Raw genomic sequence first — 16781 nt, 5'->3', positions numbered from 1 at the left:
TACCAAAGGACAGAAACCTTCTCTGCCCTCCATGAGATTAATGGCTGGGGGTGACGCAGGAATTAATGACATGAAAACACAAGAAGCCTCAAGAGAGGAAGTTTTCCCTTCTCTTCTCACAATTCACAAGAACTGCTAGGAGGTCTCTCATGAGACTAGTACTTTGGTAAACAATGCCAGATACTGTTAATTGCCATTAAGTGAGTTTTGAAAAAGCTCAAAGTCAATAACGCCTCCTTGGTTACCTTCCTTCCTGCTTGGAAACCAATGTCACTGAATAATCACATAATTCTTTGTAGCGTTCCCTAATGCCTAATGTGTCTTTTGGAGCAAAAATTAATATAAGACCCAGTCTTATTTTACTATAAGACCGGATTTTATACAATACGATACAATACAATACAATACAATACAATACAATACAATACAATACAATACAATACAATGTAATATAATACCAGGACAATCCAAAAGACTGTCCTGCTTATGTTCAGTCTTATGTTCGGGAAAACACGGTATCTGTTGTGAATAGGGCTACTGTTAACATGGTTGTACAAATATCTCTTCTAGTCCCTACATCAATCAAATTTAAATACACTTATTTTTTAATTTTATTGGGGAATATTGGGCCCATCAGCTCCAAGTCATTGTCCTTCAATCTAGTTTTGGAGGGCGCAGCTCACTCACCCATGTGGGAATCGAACCGGGAAGAGGTCGTGCTCTGACAAACTGAGCAAACCGGCTGCCCAATATACATTTTCTTGAATATCTTTTATGTAACTGCCCTTAGCCTCTCCCCCCAAAAATCAACAGTAGGGCTACTATCTGGACCAAATTTATCTATTTTAAACAGTTATTACTGAACTAAAGGTATAAAGAACAGAACTTGAAGTATGCAAATATAAAATAATGGAATCAATGTTATGGCTGTCTTCCTCTCTTCCTCTTCCTTCCTGCCGTCCTCCCTTCCTCCCTAAGGAGCAGCCTCCCATAATACAAACCACAAAACCCTCTGGAGAAGAACTCCAGAAGCAGCCTTTTCATGTGTGACTTTGCCCCCCTGATTTTGCCTTCCTCTTAGCTCTCCCCACATCCCCTCATTCCGCCCCCCATTATGCTTCTGCTCCCCCTTTGAGACTAAGGAAACACGCTTCCCCTTATTTGCTTTAGAATGGCAGAGGCTTATTGACATTTGAAAAACAAGAAACAACCAAAGAAGAGATACTGACATTCAAACTCATGATAAAATGCTCACTGTCATTGATCATTGGGGAAATACAAATTGAAACCACAATGAGATACTACCCCACACCTGGTGGTGGGAATGCAAAATGGTACGTACAGTCTTTCTAGAAACCTATTGCAGTTTCTTGTAAAGTTAAGCATACATGTACCATACCACATGGCAGAGAATTGTAATCGTGTTTACACAAAAACCTACATGCCAACATATACAGTCCTTTAATGAGTGAATGGCTAAACAAATTGTGGTAGTTACAGCCATCCAAAGGAATATTACTCAGCAATCAAAAGAAATGACCTATTAGTATTGTAATAACATGGATAAATCTCAAAAATATTATGAAAAGTGAAAGAAGTCAGGCACACAGGCTACACTGTGTGATCCCTTTTATACGACATTCTGGAAAAAGAAAAACCTAAAACAGATGTGTGGTTGCCAGGAGCTGTGGGTGAAGAAGGCATATTCACTACAAAGGGGCATGAAAAGGACGTTTTTTATCTTGATTGTGGTGGAGGTCGCATGACTATATATTTGTCAAAATTCATAGAACTATACAGCTAAGAAAAGTGAATTTTAAAAAATGTATATTATATATCAATAGGTTTGATTTTTTTAAAAAAGTAAATTTAAAAGTGACCTTCTAGACCCACACCAGAGTATCTGTGCAGAGGACCCAAGCTCCAGCTGTGCTTACTGCATAGTTTTTATACATGACTGTTAAAAAATAAAAGACCTTCTGTATGATACTGAGGACAATAGTAAATATACCAGCAATACAAACAACATAAGAATAAATCATTTTTTAAAACCTGGTTTCTGCTCCTATAGTAGCAGCATTCTAGGCTTGAAAGAACCCAGCTATAACGCACTACCTTGCCTGATAATCCCAGGATCCTTTCTAGGTGCCATCTGGAAGCTGGGCAAGCATCTATCTCGGCCCCTCCTTGAATAGGACATAAAGGACCTTATTCCAAACCCACGGCTACCTGGGCCCTCTGATTGGCTTAATCAAAATGACTGACATCCTGAAAAGCAGAGCCCACCGGTGCTGCCTGGCCCAAGAGCCTGCCCTCACCAGCTCAGCTGCAAACCGTTACTAAATCATGTGATGATGGACCGTGAGAATTACAAAGTGAGAATGGAGACCTTCTCAAAACCTTACTAACCGAAAGAATATTTTAGCAGGTAAGAGGTAACGGACAACCTCAAATAGGAGAGACACCGAGGTAGTTACAGGTCAGCATGGGGACTGGCTCTGCAAACCGAAGCCCGCTTTCTTGGCCTGCTCCTCATTTTCCAGCGGACTTGATCGTTCTGGGGCTGCATCCACAATAAAATCCTGATGATCCCAATTCACAATGAAAACAAGGTTTCTTTGCATAACTAAAGCTATGAATCGGCTTTATAACATTGTCAATTACATTAAGTATTGCTTCCTGGGTGTCCCAGTGCAGAATCTATGCATTTTTGTCCCATTATTAAAAATCAGCTTAATAGATTTGTCCTTTAACAATATTCTCTAGCTATTTTCATTTTGGGTTTGAAGTTGACTAATGTTTAACATCATAGTTAAGATGAAAAACTCCAATTTTAATAAGATAGCAAACAGGACAAAGCAGTGGACATTTTTTAATTATGGAGATATTTGAAAGTGTACAAAATTAGAGAGCACACTATAATGAGCCCCAAGGACACACCACCTAGCTTCTGAGCAGACTGCAGTTTGCTGTAGAGAGTCCAGGTTATGCCTCTTGCTCCAGTGTAATTGTTAATTGCACCTCCTTTTACTCTGAAAAGTGCCAGTTTAGATAGTAGATAAGATAATATCCAACCTCAAGAATTATCAGTTTACGGTTTATCTTGATTCACCTCTAAACCCCTTTATCCCCCCATAAAAATATGATTTTGAGATAAATCCTAGATATTGTATCATTTGATCCATAAGTATAATAGACTTTTAAAAAGAAATTTTTAAAAAATTCTCTGACGTGCTTAATCTTGATAGGTCTTCAGTTCAGAACTAAATATAACAAGTACAGTCTTCAAAGCCGACAACAGTTTTACAGACTGTGACTTTAACAGTTAAGATATATATACAGGATCCTAAAATGCTTTTCAGTTTTAATGATGATTGCTACGGCTGAAAAATGAAGCAGTAATCTCCAAATTAGAGGGAAACATAGAAGCAACTGAATTTTCTTGTGCAGATTTACTTCCTGAACAAAGAGCCTCTGGCATCCTCAGACCCTTCCTTCTCATCCAGGTAAAGAAAACCAGCAGCCCCTCCCTCTGTGAGGACAATCAGTTCACTTACTTTCTCTGTTAGGTTCTTCCTTTCTGGGTCTAAATGAACTATTGGCAACTCTGACAACTCATCTTCTGTAGCACTTGGCCAGTAACTACCACCCAGGTCCCTAGGAGAAATTTTCATCTTCTTTTAATCCTCATTTTCATCCCAATCTCTTTTAGGCTATTAGCCAAACTCTTGTTTCTAACTTCCACTTTTCTGGAATCTGAAGAGAAGCAACTGAGCCTGGCAGAATTGTGTGTAAACTAAAAGCCCATCATCTTTGAGTAGGGTAGAAGAATGTTTCAATGTTTCCAGACTTCTCTAGATGAGAGAAGATATTAGTTAGTTGAAAGATACTGCAGATATTTGAAGGCATTTTAATAACAAAGAAAAAGCAAACTTCACAAGGGTTTGAATTTAAATCATGGCCATGCCAGTAGTTTGTTTTCTTACTATTGTACAGGGCTTGGTTGGAAATTTATGTCCTTGGCTTCTAATTCAACATAGCAGGCCTAATCCACCTGTCCCTGAATTTCTCTCTCTTCTTAGTCCTCATTAAATTGATCATAAGGGAATACAAATATATAATCCCACACTAACAATGTAAAAGCAGGTCATTAGCAGAAGAGAGATTTCAACAAGTTTCAGAAGGACAAAAAGAAGACAGAGAACTGGTGACTAATGTTTGAAAGCAAACAAGCCTCAGCCTAGATTGCAGGCAGAGGGTGCTGGAGCCAAGGAGGCAGATGATCTGTCTAGTAGAGCCCTGCAGATGTCCCAGACTTTGAAATGGCAGGTATTATGGAGGGCAGGGGGAAAAGACACTGAACACCAGGCACAAATTGCAGGTCTCTAAATGGAGCAGCGGACCCTGTCCACTCCAGCTCCTACGCCACATACAGTGCCCCACAGCCAGACACTCAGCTGTCATTACCTCTGTATCTCTATCTCAAACTACTGTGCACACATTGCTGGTTCTGAATGTATCCATTTGATCACTAGATGGATCTTCTTAGAGAAATTGCACGTACTGTGGGGCCGTAAACTAGCGTACTGTGGGGCCGTAAACTAGCGCAGCTATGATGATGCTGGTGCCCCCACTGGAACAGAATCCATTTGAAATTCACCCTGGGAGCATTTTTTAGTTAGTGGCCCAAGAGATGAGATAGTGGAGCCCCTGAGAAGGAGATGAAATACTAGCATGTTAATTATTGTGCGGTGAACAACATCAACCCCATTAATGAACACTTTAAGAGTTTTCAGCATTTAGAATTACCTTGTAGACAAATCATGAAAACCAACTATGGCTATGGAACACAATAAATATTTCATCCATTTTGATAATGCAGAAGTAAATGTTCAATGAGAGGGAAGGAGGAAGCAGGCAAGGAGAGGTGGTGGTAAAACCCTTATCTTACAGAATAGAGAGTCAAATGACCCACTTAACAGTCCATGCAATGCGAAATCTGGTTTTAATAAATGCATTGTCTGGAACGGCAGGGATGCAAGGAGGTGAGGAGATGTAAGCTGGTGTAAATAAGTTACATCCTTGACTTTCACGGCAGAAAGTCACTAGACAATGATTGAAATTCAGAAACAGCAGTACCTGCATATTATTTTGAGATACAGAGGGAACTATAGCAGAATGGAAAACACAGCTAAAAGTTTGCCTGTGGATAAAGGATTGGGGTGGGGTCAGAATTGTTGCTTTCTGTTAGAAGCCCTTCAGTGCAGTGGGATTTATTAATTATGCACATGTATTGCCTTGAAAACAATAAAGATTGGGGACAGGAGCAGAAGAAAGAAAAAAATGGTATGTGTTATAAAATACAAGAAAGGCAGTTTCATGCATGGTACTGTTGGAACAAGCATGGAATGGGTTAAGCTGGATACCGCATAACTATGGTAACAGATGTAGCTAATTTAGGACACAAATGAGGGTGTTGGAAGGATCTAAGAGAAATGTGGTGCTAAGAGGGAAGGAGAATATATTCTAAATAAAGGAATGTTGCGATAATCAGTGTGGACGCTCTGCCATCTGACACAAGGAAAGGAGGAAAGAAATGAATACGCCCTCGCTTTCCTGGTGTCTTTTCACCATAGTTTTCTAAAAGCAAAAATCAAGAGATTCTTATGTGCGCTCCATACTGAGTAAAGAAAGCAAACATGATGAAATTCAAACTCACTAAAATAATACGGGCGGAAAATTATGTCCATTGTTAAATGAAATTCTGTCTTCATAAAGTTCCCATGCATTCAAAGTTTAATAACTTCATTTGTTCTTCGAGAAAAACAATTCACAAGTGACATTCAAACACACATGTATTGACTTTCCCTTCAATAAAATGATTCATAATTCAGCACAAGCATTTAACTACCCCTTTCAAAGATACACAGAAAATTACCAGAGGAATATAAAAATGGGAACAAATCTGCATCACTTCTGGTTACCAGGAAGGCTGCCCCTCCACACGGCAGAATCTGAGGACTCGACATCTTTGCAACGTTGAGTCTTCCCATCCAGGAACATGACATTCGATTTCTGGAGTAAATATTGGTAGTTTATATTTTCTGGGAAAATTGTCCACTTGGTCAAGATTTTCACCTATGTTAACATCGAATAATGCATAGTGTTCTTATGATTTCAAATCTCTTTTTCTCCCCTTTATTCCACGTATCATTTCTACTTGCTAATATTTTTCTTTTTTATCTTAAGTTTGCCAGAAGTTTGTCTATTGGTCGGCTTGCTCAAAGAATCAATTTTCCAGACAGAAAGTAGGGGGAGGCTGTATGAGGTGGAGGAAAGAGCCTGTGAAAGGTGTGGAAGCTGCCAGGGGGTGGGGTTGTGGGGGAGATAATGTCCAGAAAGATGGTGCTTCAGCCTACCTAGTGGGTAGAATGCAAAGGAAGAAGATATAAGCAGGAAAGGTAGCTAAGGAGTTTAGGCTGTATCCTAAGGATAGAGGAATGACGAGGTTCGATTTTTGTTTAGGAAGAATCACTATGGAGGGAGGGAGGGCAGTTGGGCTCAATGTCTGAAAGAAAAGGGGGAAGCTCTGGAGGAATCCAGAGTTCCAACCAGGAGCAATACGGCTGTGTGAAACAGACACCCAAGCAAACTAGCCCAGGTAGGATGGAGGGCAACCTCATCAGCATAGGGACCAAAGTCTAGCTGGGCCTCACAGAAGTTACTAGAACTGGAATCACTGTGGCCACCTCAAGGGAGCCAGTGGCTTCTTCTCCAAATTGGCAAGGGAAGTAGGGGGATGACCCATGCTTTCCCTCATGTCTGTTTTTGGGTTTTGGAGGATTTTGTCCGGTTGGTTGGTTGGTTGGTTGGTTGGTTGGTTGGTTGGTTGGTTGGTTGGTTTCATTTAGTTTGGTTTTCTCACCCTGTTCTCGCCCCCCTTCCCCCCGTTTGACCTAATATGGCTGCCAGTCCTGAAATTCCAAGTCTTCACAGGGCTATGCCTGGGCCAGTCCGCTGTCTGTATGTCTGTGTGTGAGGACCCGAGAGAGGGTGTCAAATGGTCCTTAGAGCTGTCACTCATAGAAGCCAAAGGGATTTGCTACCTGTCTTGTAAGTCTTTTCCCGCTACTTCAAGACTGGCCTTAGGGAAGACCATTTCAGACACCACATGGAGCACTGACATTTGCTTTCTGGCAACTATCAACTCCGTGGCCTCCAGCTCTTGCCTGGTTTGCTTGTAGGTGAGGTCTTGTGTCAAATCAAAATATGTGAGGAATATTTACTGCTGGGCCAAGTGGCAGTTATTTATGTACTTACGATCTTTCGTTTTAGCTGCGACGACGGTAGGGGTGATCAGAACTGACCTAGTTTGAAGCTGGCTATGTTAAAGCCCCACTTTATTGGGGATTCCCTCAGCACATGTCAAGATTGGGGGTCCAGACACTCAAAGTGGAAGATGATAATCGAGTTCCTAGAGCCCTTTGATTTACAACCCTACCCTCTCCGACCCTCTCCAACCATGCCACAACCCATCCAGGTGCAGTGAGCCTGAGAAATAGTCTAGGACTCAACTGGGAGAACATCCCTGCTTCTTCCCAGGAGGGACCCTTATTGAATCGTGGGCTGGCTAATGTTGGTTGGCACCATCTGTACCATATTTCTAGAAAGTCTTTAAAGAATCTGGGCCCATTGTTCGCTCCTTGTTCTCTAAAACTAAAATGGATCTGTCTCTGTCTTCCTTTGCCTGGCACTGTCTCGGTTTTAGCACTGCAAGTCCCTTATCCCAAGAAATCCATCAGTCCTGGGCAATCAGGGTCCTATCGACAGAGCATCAAATGTAACTTGTGTGTGTGTGTGACATATTTATGTATATATCTATGATATGTATATATCATACATAGATATCCAAAAAAAACTACCAAAAAAACCCAATAATAATAGGAGACTAATGTCTCCTATTGCAATCTTTGAAAGATCACTTAGGCACAAAGAAAATTTAAAAATAGATTTGAACAATATAATCAATGAACTTGTTTTAATCCATACAATCGAATACTGTACTCCATGGAGAATAGACTTTTCTTTTCACCTCATTCCATTATCACTGGCAAACCTTCCATGTGTAGTTTATCTTTGAGGATAGGTCAGGATGAGTATTTGCAGGCAGCTTGCCATTCCATAGGTGCTCTTTGAGTCTGTGGAATTTTGCTATTGTTGAAGACAGAAACAGTTTTTGGTATTACCACCTTAAAATTCTTTCAGGCTAAAACTATGGCAGTCAAGGTAGATGGAGTCAAGTATTGGGGATGCACTTTCTCTTCTAGTGATTCAAATTCTATTATTCCAAGAATCTTGGGTGTGTCCTTGTAAACAGTTCAAAATGCATACACTACATAGAAGTCCTTTTTGAAGAAAAAGTTTCTCCAGGACCCAGAGCTGACCTAAGTCACTTTTATTAAGATATAACTTAAATATGTACCTTCATAAAGACCAATTCTAAATACTTATACTTTATAGCTTTTACATAATTAAAATGCCAAAATAAATTGTGCAAATAAATATAACTATCAAACTTTAAAATATCAAATTAATTCCCTGCAACACATAGCATTGTTTTGCTGAAACCTACAACACCATTTGGGGTTTAACGATAGAAAGATGTAGCCTCAGGTGTAGTTACCACATGTTATTTTCTGAATTTTGACTTCAAAAATATGAACGCAGACAATGCATAAAGCATACTGTACAAAACAACATTAGTAACCTCAAAAATGTGTTTGCCAAATGAGAAACAAAAACTCATAGACACAGACAATAGTTTAGTGGTTTCCAGAGGGTAAGGGGGGTGGGGGGAGGGAGATGAGGGTAAGGGGATAAAATATATGGTGATGGAAGGAGAACTGACTCTGGGTGGTGAACACACAATGGGATTTATAGATGATGTAATACAGAATTGTACACCTGAAATTATGTAATTTCATTAACAATTGTCACCCCAATAAAAAAAAATGTGTTTGCTACATGAAGATAATCAGATATCAGAATGAAAAATTCTATCAAACCATCCTGGAGTGCCAACATAAATGAGGTGCCATTTCATACTAATAAAAATAGTAATAATCGCTAACATTTACTGAACCTGACTGTATATTCCAAGCGTTTCACATGTCATACCTCTAACCCTCACAATATCGCTATGAAATCAATACCACAAATTTATCAACATATTATCATAAAAGGAAACTGAAAAACAGAGAGGTTGACTAACTTGCCCGAAGTTAGTAAGCTGGTAAGTAGAAAAATGGATTTGAAATCAGGCAGTCTGACTCCACTTAACAATGACACCAAATCACCTGTGTCATTGCTTTGGCCATAAGGGAGTTATTGCAGGGTTATGGAGATCTAATCCAATTATTGCTGAAATCAGCAATGGCAACTTTTTCATTGTGTTTTTACTATACCACCTGCTGCTAATAAATTGCTGAGACTTGGTCCCTATGCAGGTAGAATTGGCATGAGAGCTGCATTCCTTGCCAATACAGTAGCGGTTACCAGGATCTGTTCTCTTGAGTTTGGCAAACCTGTGCCCTGTGCAGGCTCGCCTCTCTTTCCACATGTCTCTGTCTCAATTCCCTTCCCTTCATCCATGCTGTAACCTGAGCCACCAGGCCTGCCCCTGGCTCACATAGGAAGATAGAAAGGCAAACACAGTCCCCAGCGTTGGTTTTGAGGTGGCCGTTAAGATGATCCAGAACACATTTTTATTATTCATTATTTAAGATTATCATTGAAATGAAACCACTAATTTTAGAGAAGAAACAGGTCCCTCAAAATACATATGTCGTCAGAACCGCAAGGCTCTGAAAGACCTGTAGTGTGACATGAGTTCACACGGAGGAACACTATAAGAAAACAGCCGAAGGCCACTCACCCTTGTGTCTGACAAAAACATAATTGAAGACATCATTCCAAACACTGTAACATATTTGAAAAAAGTTCCTTTCTGTTCTTAGAATCAAGAATTGTTGTGCTTCTCTTAAGAAGTTTTTATTTTGTATCTGTATATTCCAGCCATGTGATGTTTTGTGTTTCATGCTTTTCCTGCACAGATCTTATCACAATTTGTAATTAGGAGTATATATTCACTGGAGAGATTTCTTCGTGAATGTCTGTTTCTTGCATTCGTCTGTAAGTGCTGTCAGGGCAGAGACCATGTCTGTGTCTCACAGAACATGGCATAAAGTAGGTCCTCATTGAATGCTTGTTGAGTGAACGAACGAAGCAATGAGTCAACAAATAAAACATATGAGCCTTGGGCTGGTCGATTTCCCTTTTTGCTATGAACTATGATAAAGTTGAGAGCTGGAATTGTTTCCCTCTCTGAAAGGTATAGAGAGTCTTATGCTTGTATTTTTGTATTTGTCTCATTCATAATACCATTTTATGTCTCTACCCTTAGTTTCCTTTTTTCTTTCCCATCTACTACTTGGTTAGTCTGCTTTTCTATATTTTATGAATTCCTTAAATCCCTTGTGGAACAAACTAGGTAATAAATATATTTATGAAAGCCTTTTTTACATTTATTTAAAATCTTAACATTAAACTCTCTGCCAACAAACATAGTTGATCACCTGTAAACTCTTAAGAGTAGCTGAGATTTACTAATTCCAGCACTATAATACTATTTAAAGCAAATTCAGCCCAAGCCTAGAAACTACGTGTGGTGTGTCATTTCAGGCGTGTTGTGTATTGTGTATGTGACAAGCACATTTCTAACAGGGCTAAGCAATTGGATGGACAAGAAAGAACACAGGGCTTGCTACAAAAATGTTATGGATTTTAGATCAAAGAATGATTTATCATTAGTGGTTCTCCAAAATGTATTGACATCATGCTGGTACTGAAAAGTATGCTTTTACTGTGCCCATTGTGGGTGGGGGTTTGGGCAAGATCCTGGTCCACAGGCATTGAGAAGGTCCGGTCATGTTGCAGAATGAAGGTACAACATTATAAAGTGAAAATATTAAATGGCCTAAAAATCTCTAACATATACTATTCATATGCCAGTGGGCAGCGTGACTTGTAAGTCTGAACCTTCAGTTGCCTCTCAGGTTTTATTCATTTAAAGCACTTTCACTTCAAATGTTGACCAATTATTTTTCCCTTAAAATGAAACATTATTTTCACATCCCATTCAGGAGGACACACCTCACTGCCCAAGTTAAAAACCTCCTGTATCCCAGCGGGACCCACACCCTACAAGTGAAAGGACTGAAGTCCACCGTCTCCAATCACTTGCTCCCCTCCTTTGGGGTTACTCATAAAAAACTCATAAGTGTCCATTTAGGAAACTGCGATTGGATTTCTGTTATTTATAAGGCTCATTTGAGTCAGTTGAATCTTAAACGACAAACTGCAAGAGGAGGGAAGAGTGGGCGTAAAGAAACAGATGGGTAATAATCGTGTGTCACAGATAAAATGACAATTTTTAAAAGAATTTGATAGGGTGTGGGTTGGGACCTTTTTCTTTCTCCCCCCCGCTCCTTTTATTGGGGGTGGGGTGGGGGCAGGGGTGGAGATTAGAGAAGAAAAGGAAGGGGGAGAAAAGGCGAGACAATAGGCTAGACCCTAGCGCCTGATCTGCGTCCTAAAGCAGTCTGCCCCTCCCACCCTTCCCCCAACACCAGGTAGGCTGAGGTCGTGATTTCAAAACAAGCAGACGCTGGCCCCTGCCTCCCGGACCGAGGGTGTCCTCCTCCCGTAGTGCAGCAGGGAGGGGAGGCTGGGCGGGGGGGGAGGGGGGGAAGGGAGGGAAGCGGGAAGATGGAAGCTAAGAGATGAACAGACGAGCAAGACCTCCTCGGGGACAGTGGCCTTTTTTCCCCTCCAAAGTGGTGGAGTTCCATAAAAATCCAAATCCACGGGGACCCGCACATTTGCCAGCTCTCCTGCTCCAAAGGCAGGCGGCTGGCGACGCCGCACCTGCTCAGCCCGCAGCTGCGGCGGAGCGGGTCTCCGGGGCGATGGCGAGGCTCGGGGAGCGCGCGCGGCCACGCGGAGCGCGCCTCGCACGACACCCCGGGAGGGCGGCGGCTCCGCAAGGCGCCGCCGGCCACCCTTCCGCCGGGCGGAGAAGAAAGCCCCACCTGCCAGATGTTGCGCTTAGAGCTAGCGGTCCGACCGTCCCCAAGCAGAGTGCAGCGCTCTGCACGCAGCCCGGCTTCCCAAAGAACCTCCAATGTTACATCAGCAACAGAAACCCTTTAGGCAAAACCACCGCCGCGGGGAAGGGCTGCATCGCAGACGCACTCACTAACAGACGCTCCCCATCTGGACCAGCCAGCTCCCGCACGGTGGAAGGATGCTGTTAGGGTCTCAAATTCCATGAAAATAAACAAAACCAAGGCAAGCCCACGGTGCCCATTCCGGAGACGGGCTTACCTTCTGCACGGCTTCTTATCCATCGCTGATCTTCCACTGTGAGCTGTTGTTTTCTTTTGTCTCGTCTTTTCCTTCTTCTTCTTTTTGGGATCTGAGCAACAAATGCACCCAGCTAATCTGCAGAGCAATGTTTTCTCCCCATCCTGCAGCCCCGCGCTTGTCAGAGCTGCCTGGAATTCCACCAGCAATGCAGTTTCTCCGCGTCACTGGTGATTACAGACAACAGAGCCTGTCAGTCCTTGACAAAAGGCGTTCGTTCCCGCTCGTCCCTTACAGCCCTGCAGTCAGAATTAAATCCAGTTCCCGCATGAGGCTGGGAGGAAATGAGAGTTCTCCTGGCGGTGCGCGCTGACAAAAGGACGTTTGGTGGTGCCCACAGCGCCCCCTCCAGCGGGCCGCTGCCCGTCCGCCCAGGGCCGTTGTGCTGCAGTGCCCCCGCCCGCAGTGCCTGCTGCCCCGCGCTGCCGCAGTCCCGCCGCCGCTGGCCTCTGCCCACGTCCACACCAGCACTACTACAAACTGCCATGAACAGCCAAGAGCCAACATGAGGATTTTGTTACTAGGAAGAAAATCTGAAAGGTGAGCTCCCTTGGAGGATATATCCTCCCTGGGGTTTAAAATTTTTTAAAAAGAAAGAAAGACAGAAGTCTTACACTTGAAATATGTTTTGTGTCTGAGGGACATCTTGCCTTTAGAAGGTAACACTATTCATGATTTTAATAGCAATTGTAAGACCATTTGAATTCCAAGCCAAGATTATCCGTATCCTAATTCTGACTCCATTTTCAAAGAGGACAAAATTTTTATTGCTGCCCTACCCTCTGGGGCTATAGGCCCAGCTCCCTCCAATTCTCACTACTTCCTCCTCTCACTCCTTTCCCCTCCTTAATCAGTCACCCACAGGAACAGGTAGGTGTTTAGTGAATGGGGAGCTGGATGGAGAACCAGAGTCCTTGATCACAGATTTGCCATTAACTAGCTGTGTGACCTTGATGAAGTCACTTAACCTCTCTGGACTTTTTTTGTCTTCCTCTGTAAAATGACGTCCTAAGTGTTTCTCAGGGTGTAGGGCCATCAAAGTGGCAGCAAGGACGTTAGACCCCTATAATCTCTACCAGCTCCCCTAAATCAACGTTCACGCTGTTTCTAAAAATGTGAGTGCAGAGCAAGTACAGCTTCCAGGAAAGCTCCCAATCAGATCATGGCCCCTCTGCTCCTTCTAGGTTCTGGGGCATCAGGGCTTTTAGACACCCTCATAGAAATCACCAGACCCCACCACAGTGCTGCTGCAGAATCAGTCTCTGGAGGGCCCAGGAATCTGTATTATTAACAAGCATCCCTAGGGACTCCTTCGCACACTAACATTTAAGAAATGCCACTCTTTGTGAGCTACCACTGATGTAGGAAAAGAGAAAACGTCCAGCACAACAACCCTAGAACAACTAGCAGCCTTTCCGTTTCAGATGCCAGAGTAAATTTTGTTTTTCTGCTCCAGTCCCTCCAGCCCCTCCAGCCCCCAGTCTTTACACCCTCCTTCCCCACTCACAGCTTCTCATTCATTCGCATTTCATCTTCAGGATCACTGAGTCCACAAGCCCTCTCCCCACTGTTCTGTCAAAACCTACTAGAATTACGAGCAGCTCAGCCACGGGGACCGAGGTCTGTTTGGCCTGAACCAGGAAGTGATGTGTTTATTGGCACTTCAGGCAGCTGTGCGCTATGGGTATGGACTGATAATATCTCAGAAGTCAGGAACACCTTCTCCAGAGCCCTGACATCACAGCGATGCTGGGTACTTCTCTGAAATAGAACCCAAAAAGGGAATAGAGGATTTCTGTTTAGTCCAGAAATTGCAGGTTTCATAAATCCCCGTGGTCATCTCTATCACTCAGACATTTTTCTTCCTAGTGTACTATTTAGCTTTCTCAAGAGCCAGCAGTCTCTTGTTGGCTCCTGACACTGTCCTGAGGGCTTTGCATGCATTTTTATTTATTTAATCCTCACAAGAACTCTATGAGTATGGTTCTATTATTACCCCATTTTACAGATGAAGAGACTGGGGCACAGAGGGGTTGAGTGGCTGAGTCAGGATTCAAACTCAAGCACTGTGGCTCCAGAGCTTGTGAGCCCTAACCACTGCCCTGCACGTGGCCTTCAGAGAAGACAAAAAAAATTTGATTTTAAAAAACAGAACTAGTACAAGACACTGATAAAGTTGATAAGACTGATATGATATACTCTCCTTTTCCCAAAAAAGGTGATTCTGCTCTCCTAGCCATTAGAGTAAAAAAGAAAAAAAAAAAAACCCTCCAGTTTCTCCCAGATGCCAACTGAATATGATAACCTGATTATGACAAGTGCTGGGAAGAGTAGCACCATCCTATGGCTGTAGGAATTGTTCAAATGCCAGACAGGAAACAAGATTTCATTATATAAATTTCTATATTAACAGCCTCGGTGGAATTTTAGTTGAAGATCCTGAGGTTCTCGCTCAATTCTAAATTCACTTTGAAATCCAATTAAAGGAACCACCACTGTTGGAGGCTCCACAACCCGTCCCGGGAAGATCATTAGGATTTAAAGTCCACACTGCAGAAAGCCCAAGATGCCTGGCCCTTAACTAGGGAAAATAAGCATAGGAGACTCCATGTCAGACCCCAAACTTCACATTTGGCTAGCCCCCAGTGGCCAGAGAGTTTAAAATTAGAATTTCTGACTGATTTGCAGTAAAATTATTTCTAATCTCCAAGTCTCTTGACAAAAATGTTTTTGGCCAACAATAACTTGTAAAGAGAGCAAAACGGCAGTTTTGTAACAGACACCTACAGTGCCGCCCCCCTCATTGTCCATGCCCTTGTGTAATCCCCTTCTCTTAGGTGCTGGCAGGACCTGTGATTTGTTCCCAACTAACAGAATAGAGCAAAAGGGATGGGATGTCACTTCTGTGATTGCATTACGTAAGATTCTTCATCTTGCTAGCTGACTCTCTTAATTGTCTTGTTGGCTTTAATGAAGCAAATAGCCATATTAGAAAGAAGTACATGGTAAGGAACTGAGGGCAACATCTATCCAACAGCCAGCTGGAAACTGAGGTCCTTAGCCCAAAAGTCCTAGAAGAAATGAATTCTGCCAACAACCACATAAGACTAGAAGTAGATCCTTCCCCAGCCAAGCTTTTAGCTGAGACCCCAGTCCAGACCACCACCTTGATTTCTGCCTTGAAAGAGACCTTGAAGCAGAGGACCCAGCTAAGCCATGCCCAGGTGTGACGCCTGACCCACAGAAACTGAGACAATGTGTTGTTTTGCCAAGTTTGTGGTTGTTTGTTACACAGCAGTACATAACTAATGCAGTGCCTTAGCACTCTCCAGGCTCAGGCATGCTCACCAAGGACCTTCCATGGGCAAGTTGGAGGTGCTGGAGGAATGACACTCCAGCAGAGCGGCTCTCAACCAATGACCATCAGGATTTAGGGGATCAACAGCCGGGGTCCCTCATCTCTGGGTGTTGGGAGGACACTTCTGTGGCGTGTTGTACACAGTCTCCCTGAGTGCCTCCGCAGAGCTGCGCCCCAGCTGCCCACATGCATCTTTCATAGGCTGCTTTTCTTCCCCATATCACCTTTCCATCCCCCTGTTGGTGCTTCCTGGGCTTGCCTCCCAAATAAACTACAAATCATGGCCTACTTTTAGGGGAACCCAATTGCAGACAGTCGGTGAGGGGAAAGACAGTGCTTTCAAAGCAAGATAAAGTCTAGATCTCTTGAAGACACCACTCTCCCAACAAGTGGAAGCTCAGCCAGCCCTGTAGCCGAGGCCTGCTGTGGAAAGAGAACTGGGAGTCCAGGACCTAGGGCTGCAGTCTCGGTCCCCACGACTGTGTGGCCTCAGGAAAGTCTCTGACCCCAGGGTCTCGCTTCCCAGCTGTAAAGTGAGGGAAACAGTGCTCACCTTCTGTTATGGGCTACACTGTGTCTCCCGCCAATCCATATATATTGAAGTCCTAACTCCCAGTACCTTAGAATGTGACTTTATTTGGAGATGAGGTCTTCAAAAAAGTCATTAATAAATGAAATAATTAAAATATAAAAAAGGAGGTCTTATGGGTGGGACCTAATCCAATAGGATGGGAATCTTTATGAGAAATGTGGACATGGACTGACACAGAGGGAAGACCATGTGAAGACACAGGGAGACGACAGCCAACTACAGCCAAGGAGAGAGGTGTCAGAAGGAACCGACCCTGCTGACACCTTGATCTCTTGAGCTCAGACACTTTTCTGTTGTCCAAGCCACCCAGCCTGTGGTACTTTGTTACGGCCGCCCTAGAAAACGCAT

At 43.0% G+C, this 16781-nt stretch overlaps 1 protein-coding gene across 1 annotated transcript in view; it reads right to left on the bottom strand.

Moving 5' to 3' along the window:
- The window catches only part of ADD2 (adducin 2), a 97225-nt gene extending 84312 nt beyond the window's left edge, over positions 1 to 12913 (bottom strand). Inside the window, exon 1 of the mRNA XM_081069593.1 lies at positions 12445 to 12913. The gene's annotated coding sequence lies outside the window, so the exon portion shown is untranslated. The remainder of the gene's footprint in view (positions 1 to 12444) is intronic.
- Positions 12914 to 16781: the final 3868 nt, after the last annotated feature.

The sequence above is a fragment of the Rhinolophus hipposideros genome, assembly GCF_964194185.1.
Source record: "Rhinolophus hipposideros genome assembly, chromosome: 12".
In the NCBI taxonomy this organism is placed as follows: Eukaryota; Metazoa; Chordata; class Mammalia; order Chiroptera; family Rhinolophidae; genus Rhinolophus; species Rhinolophus hipposideros.
This window is presented reverse-complemented; position numbering and strand designations above follow the sequence as displayed.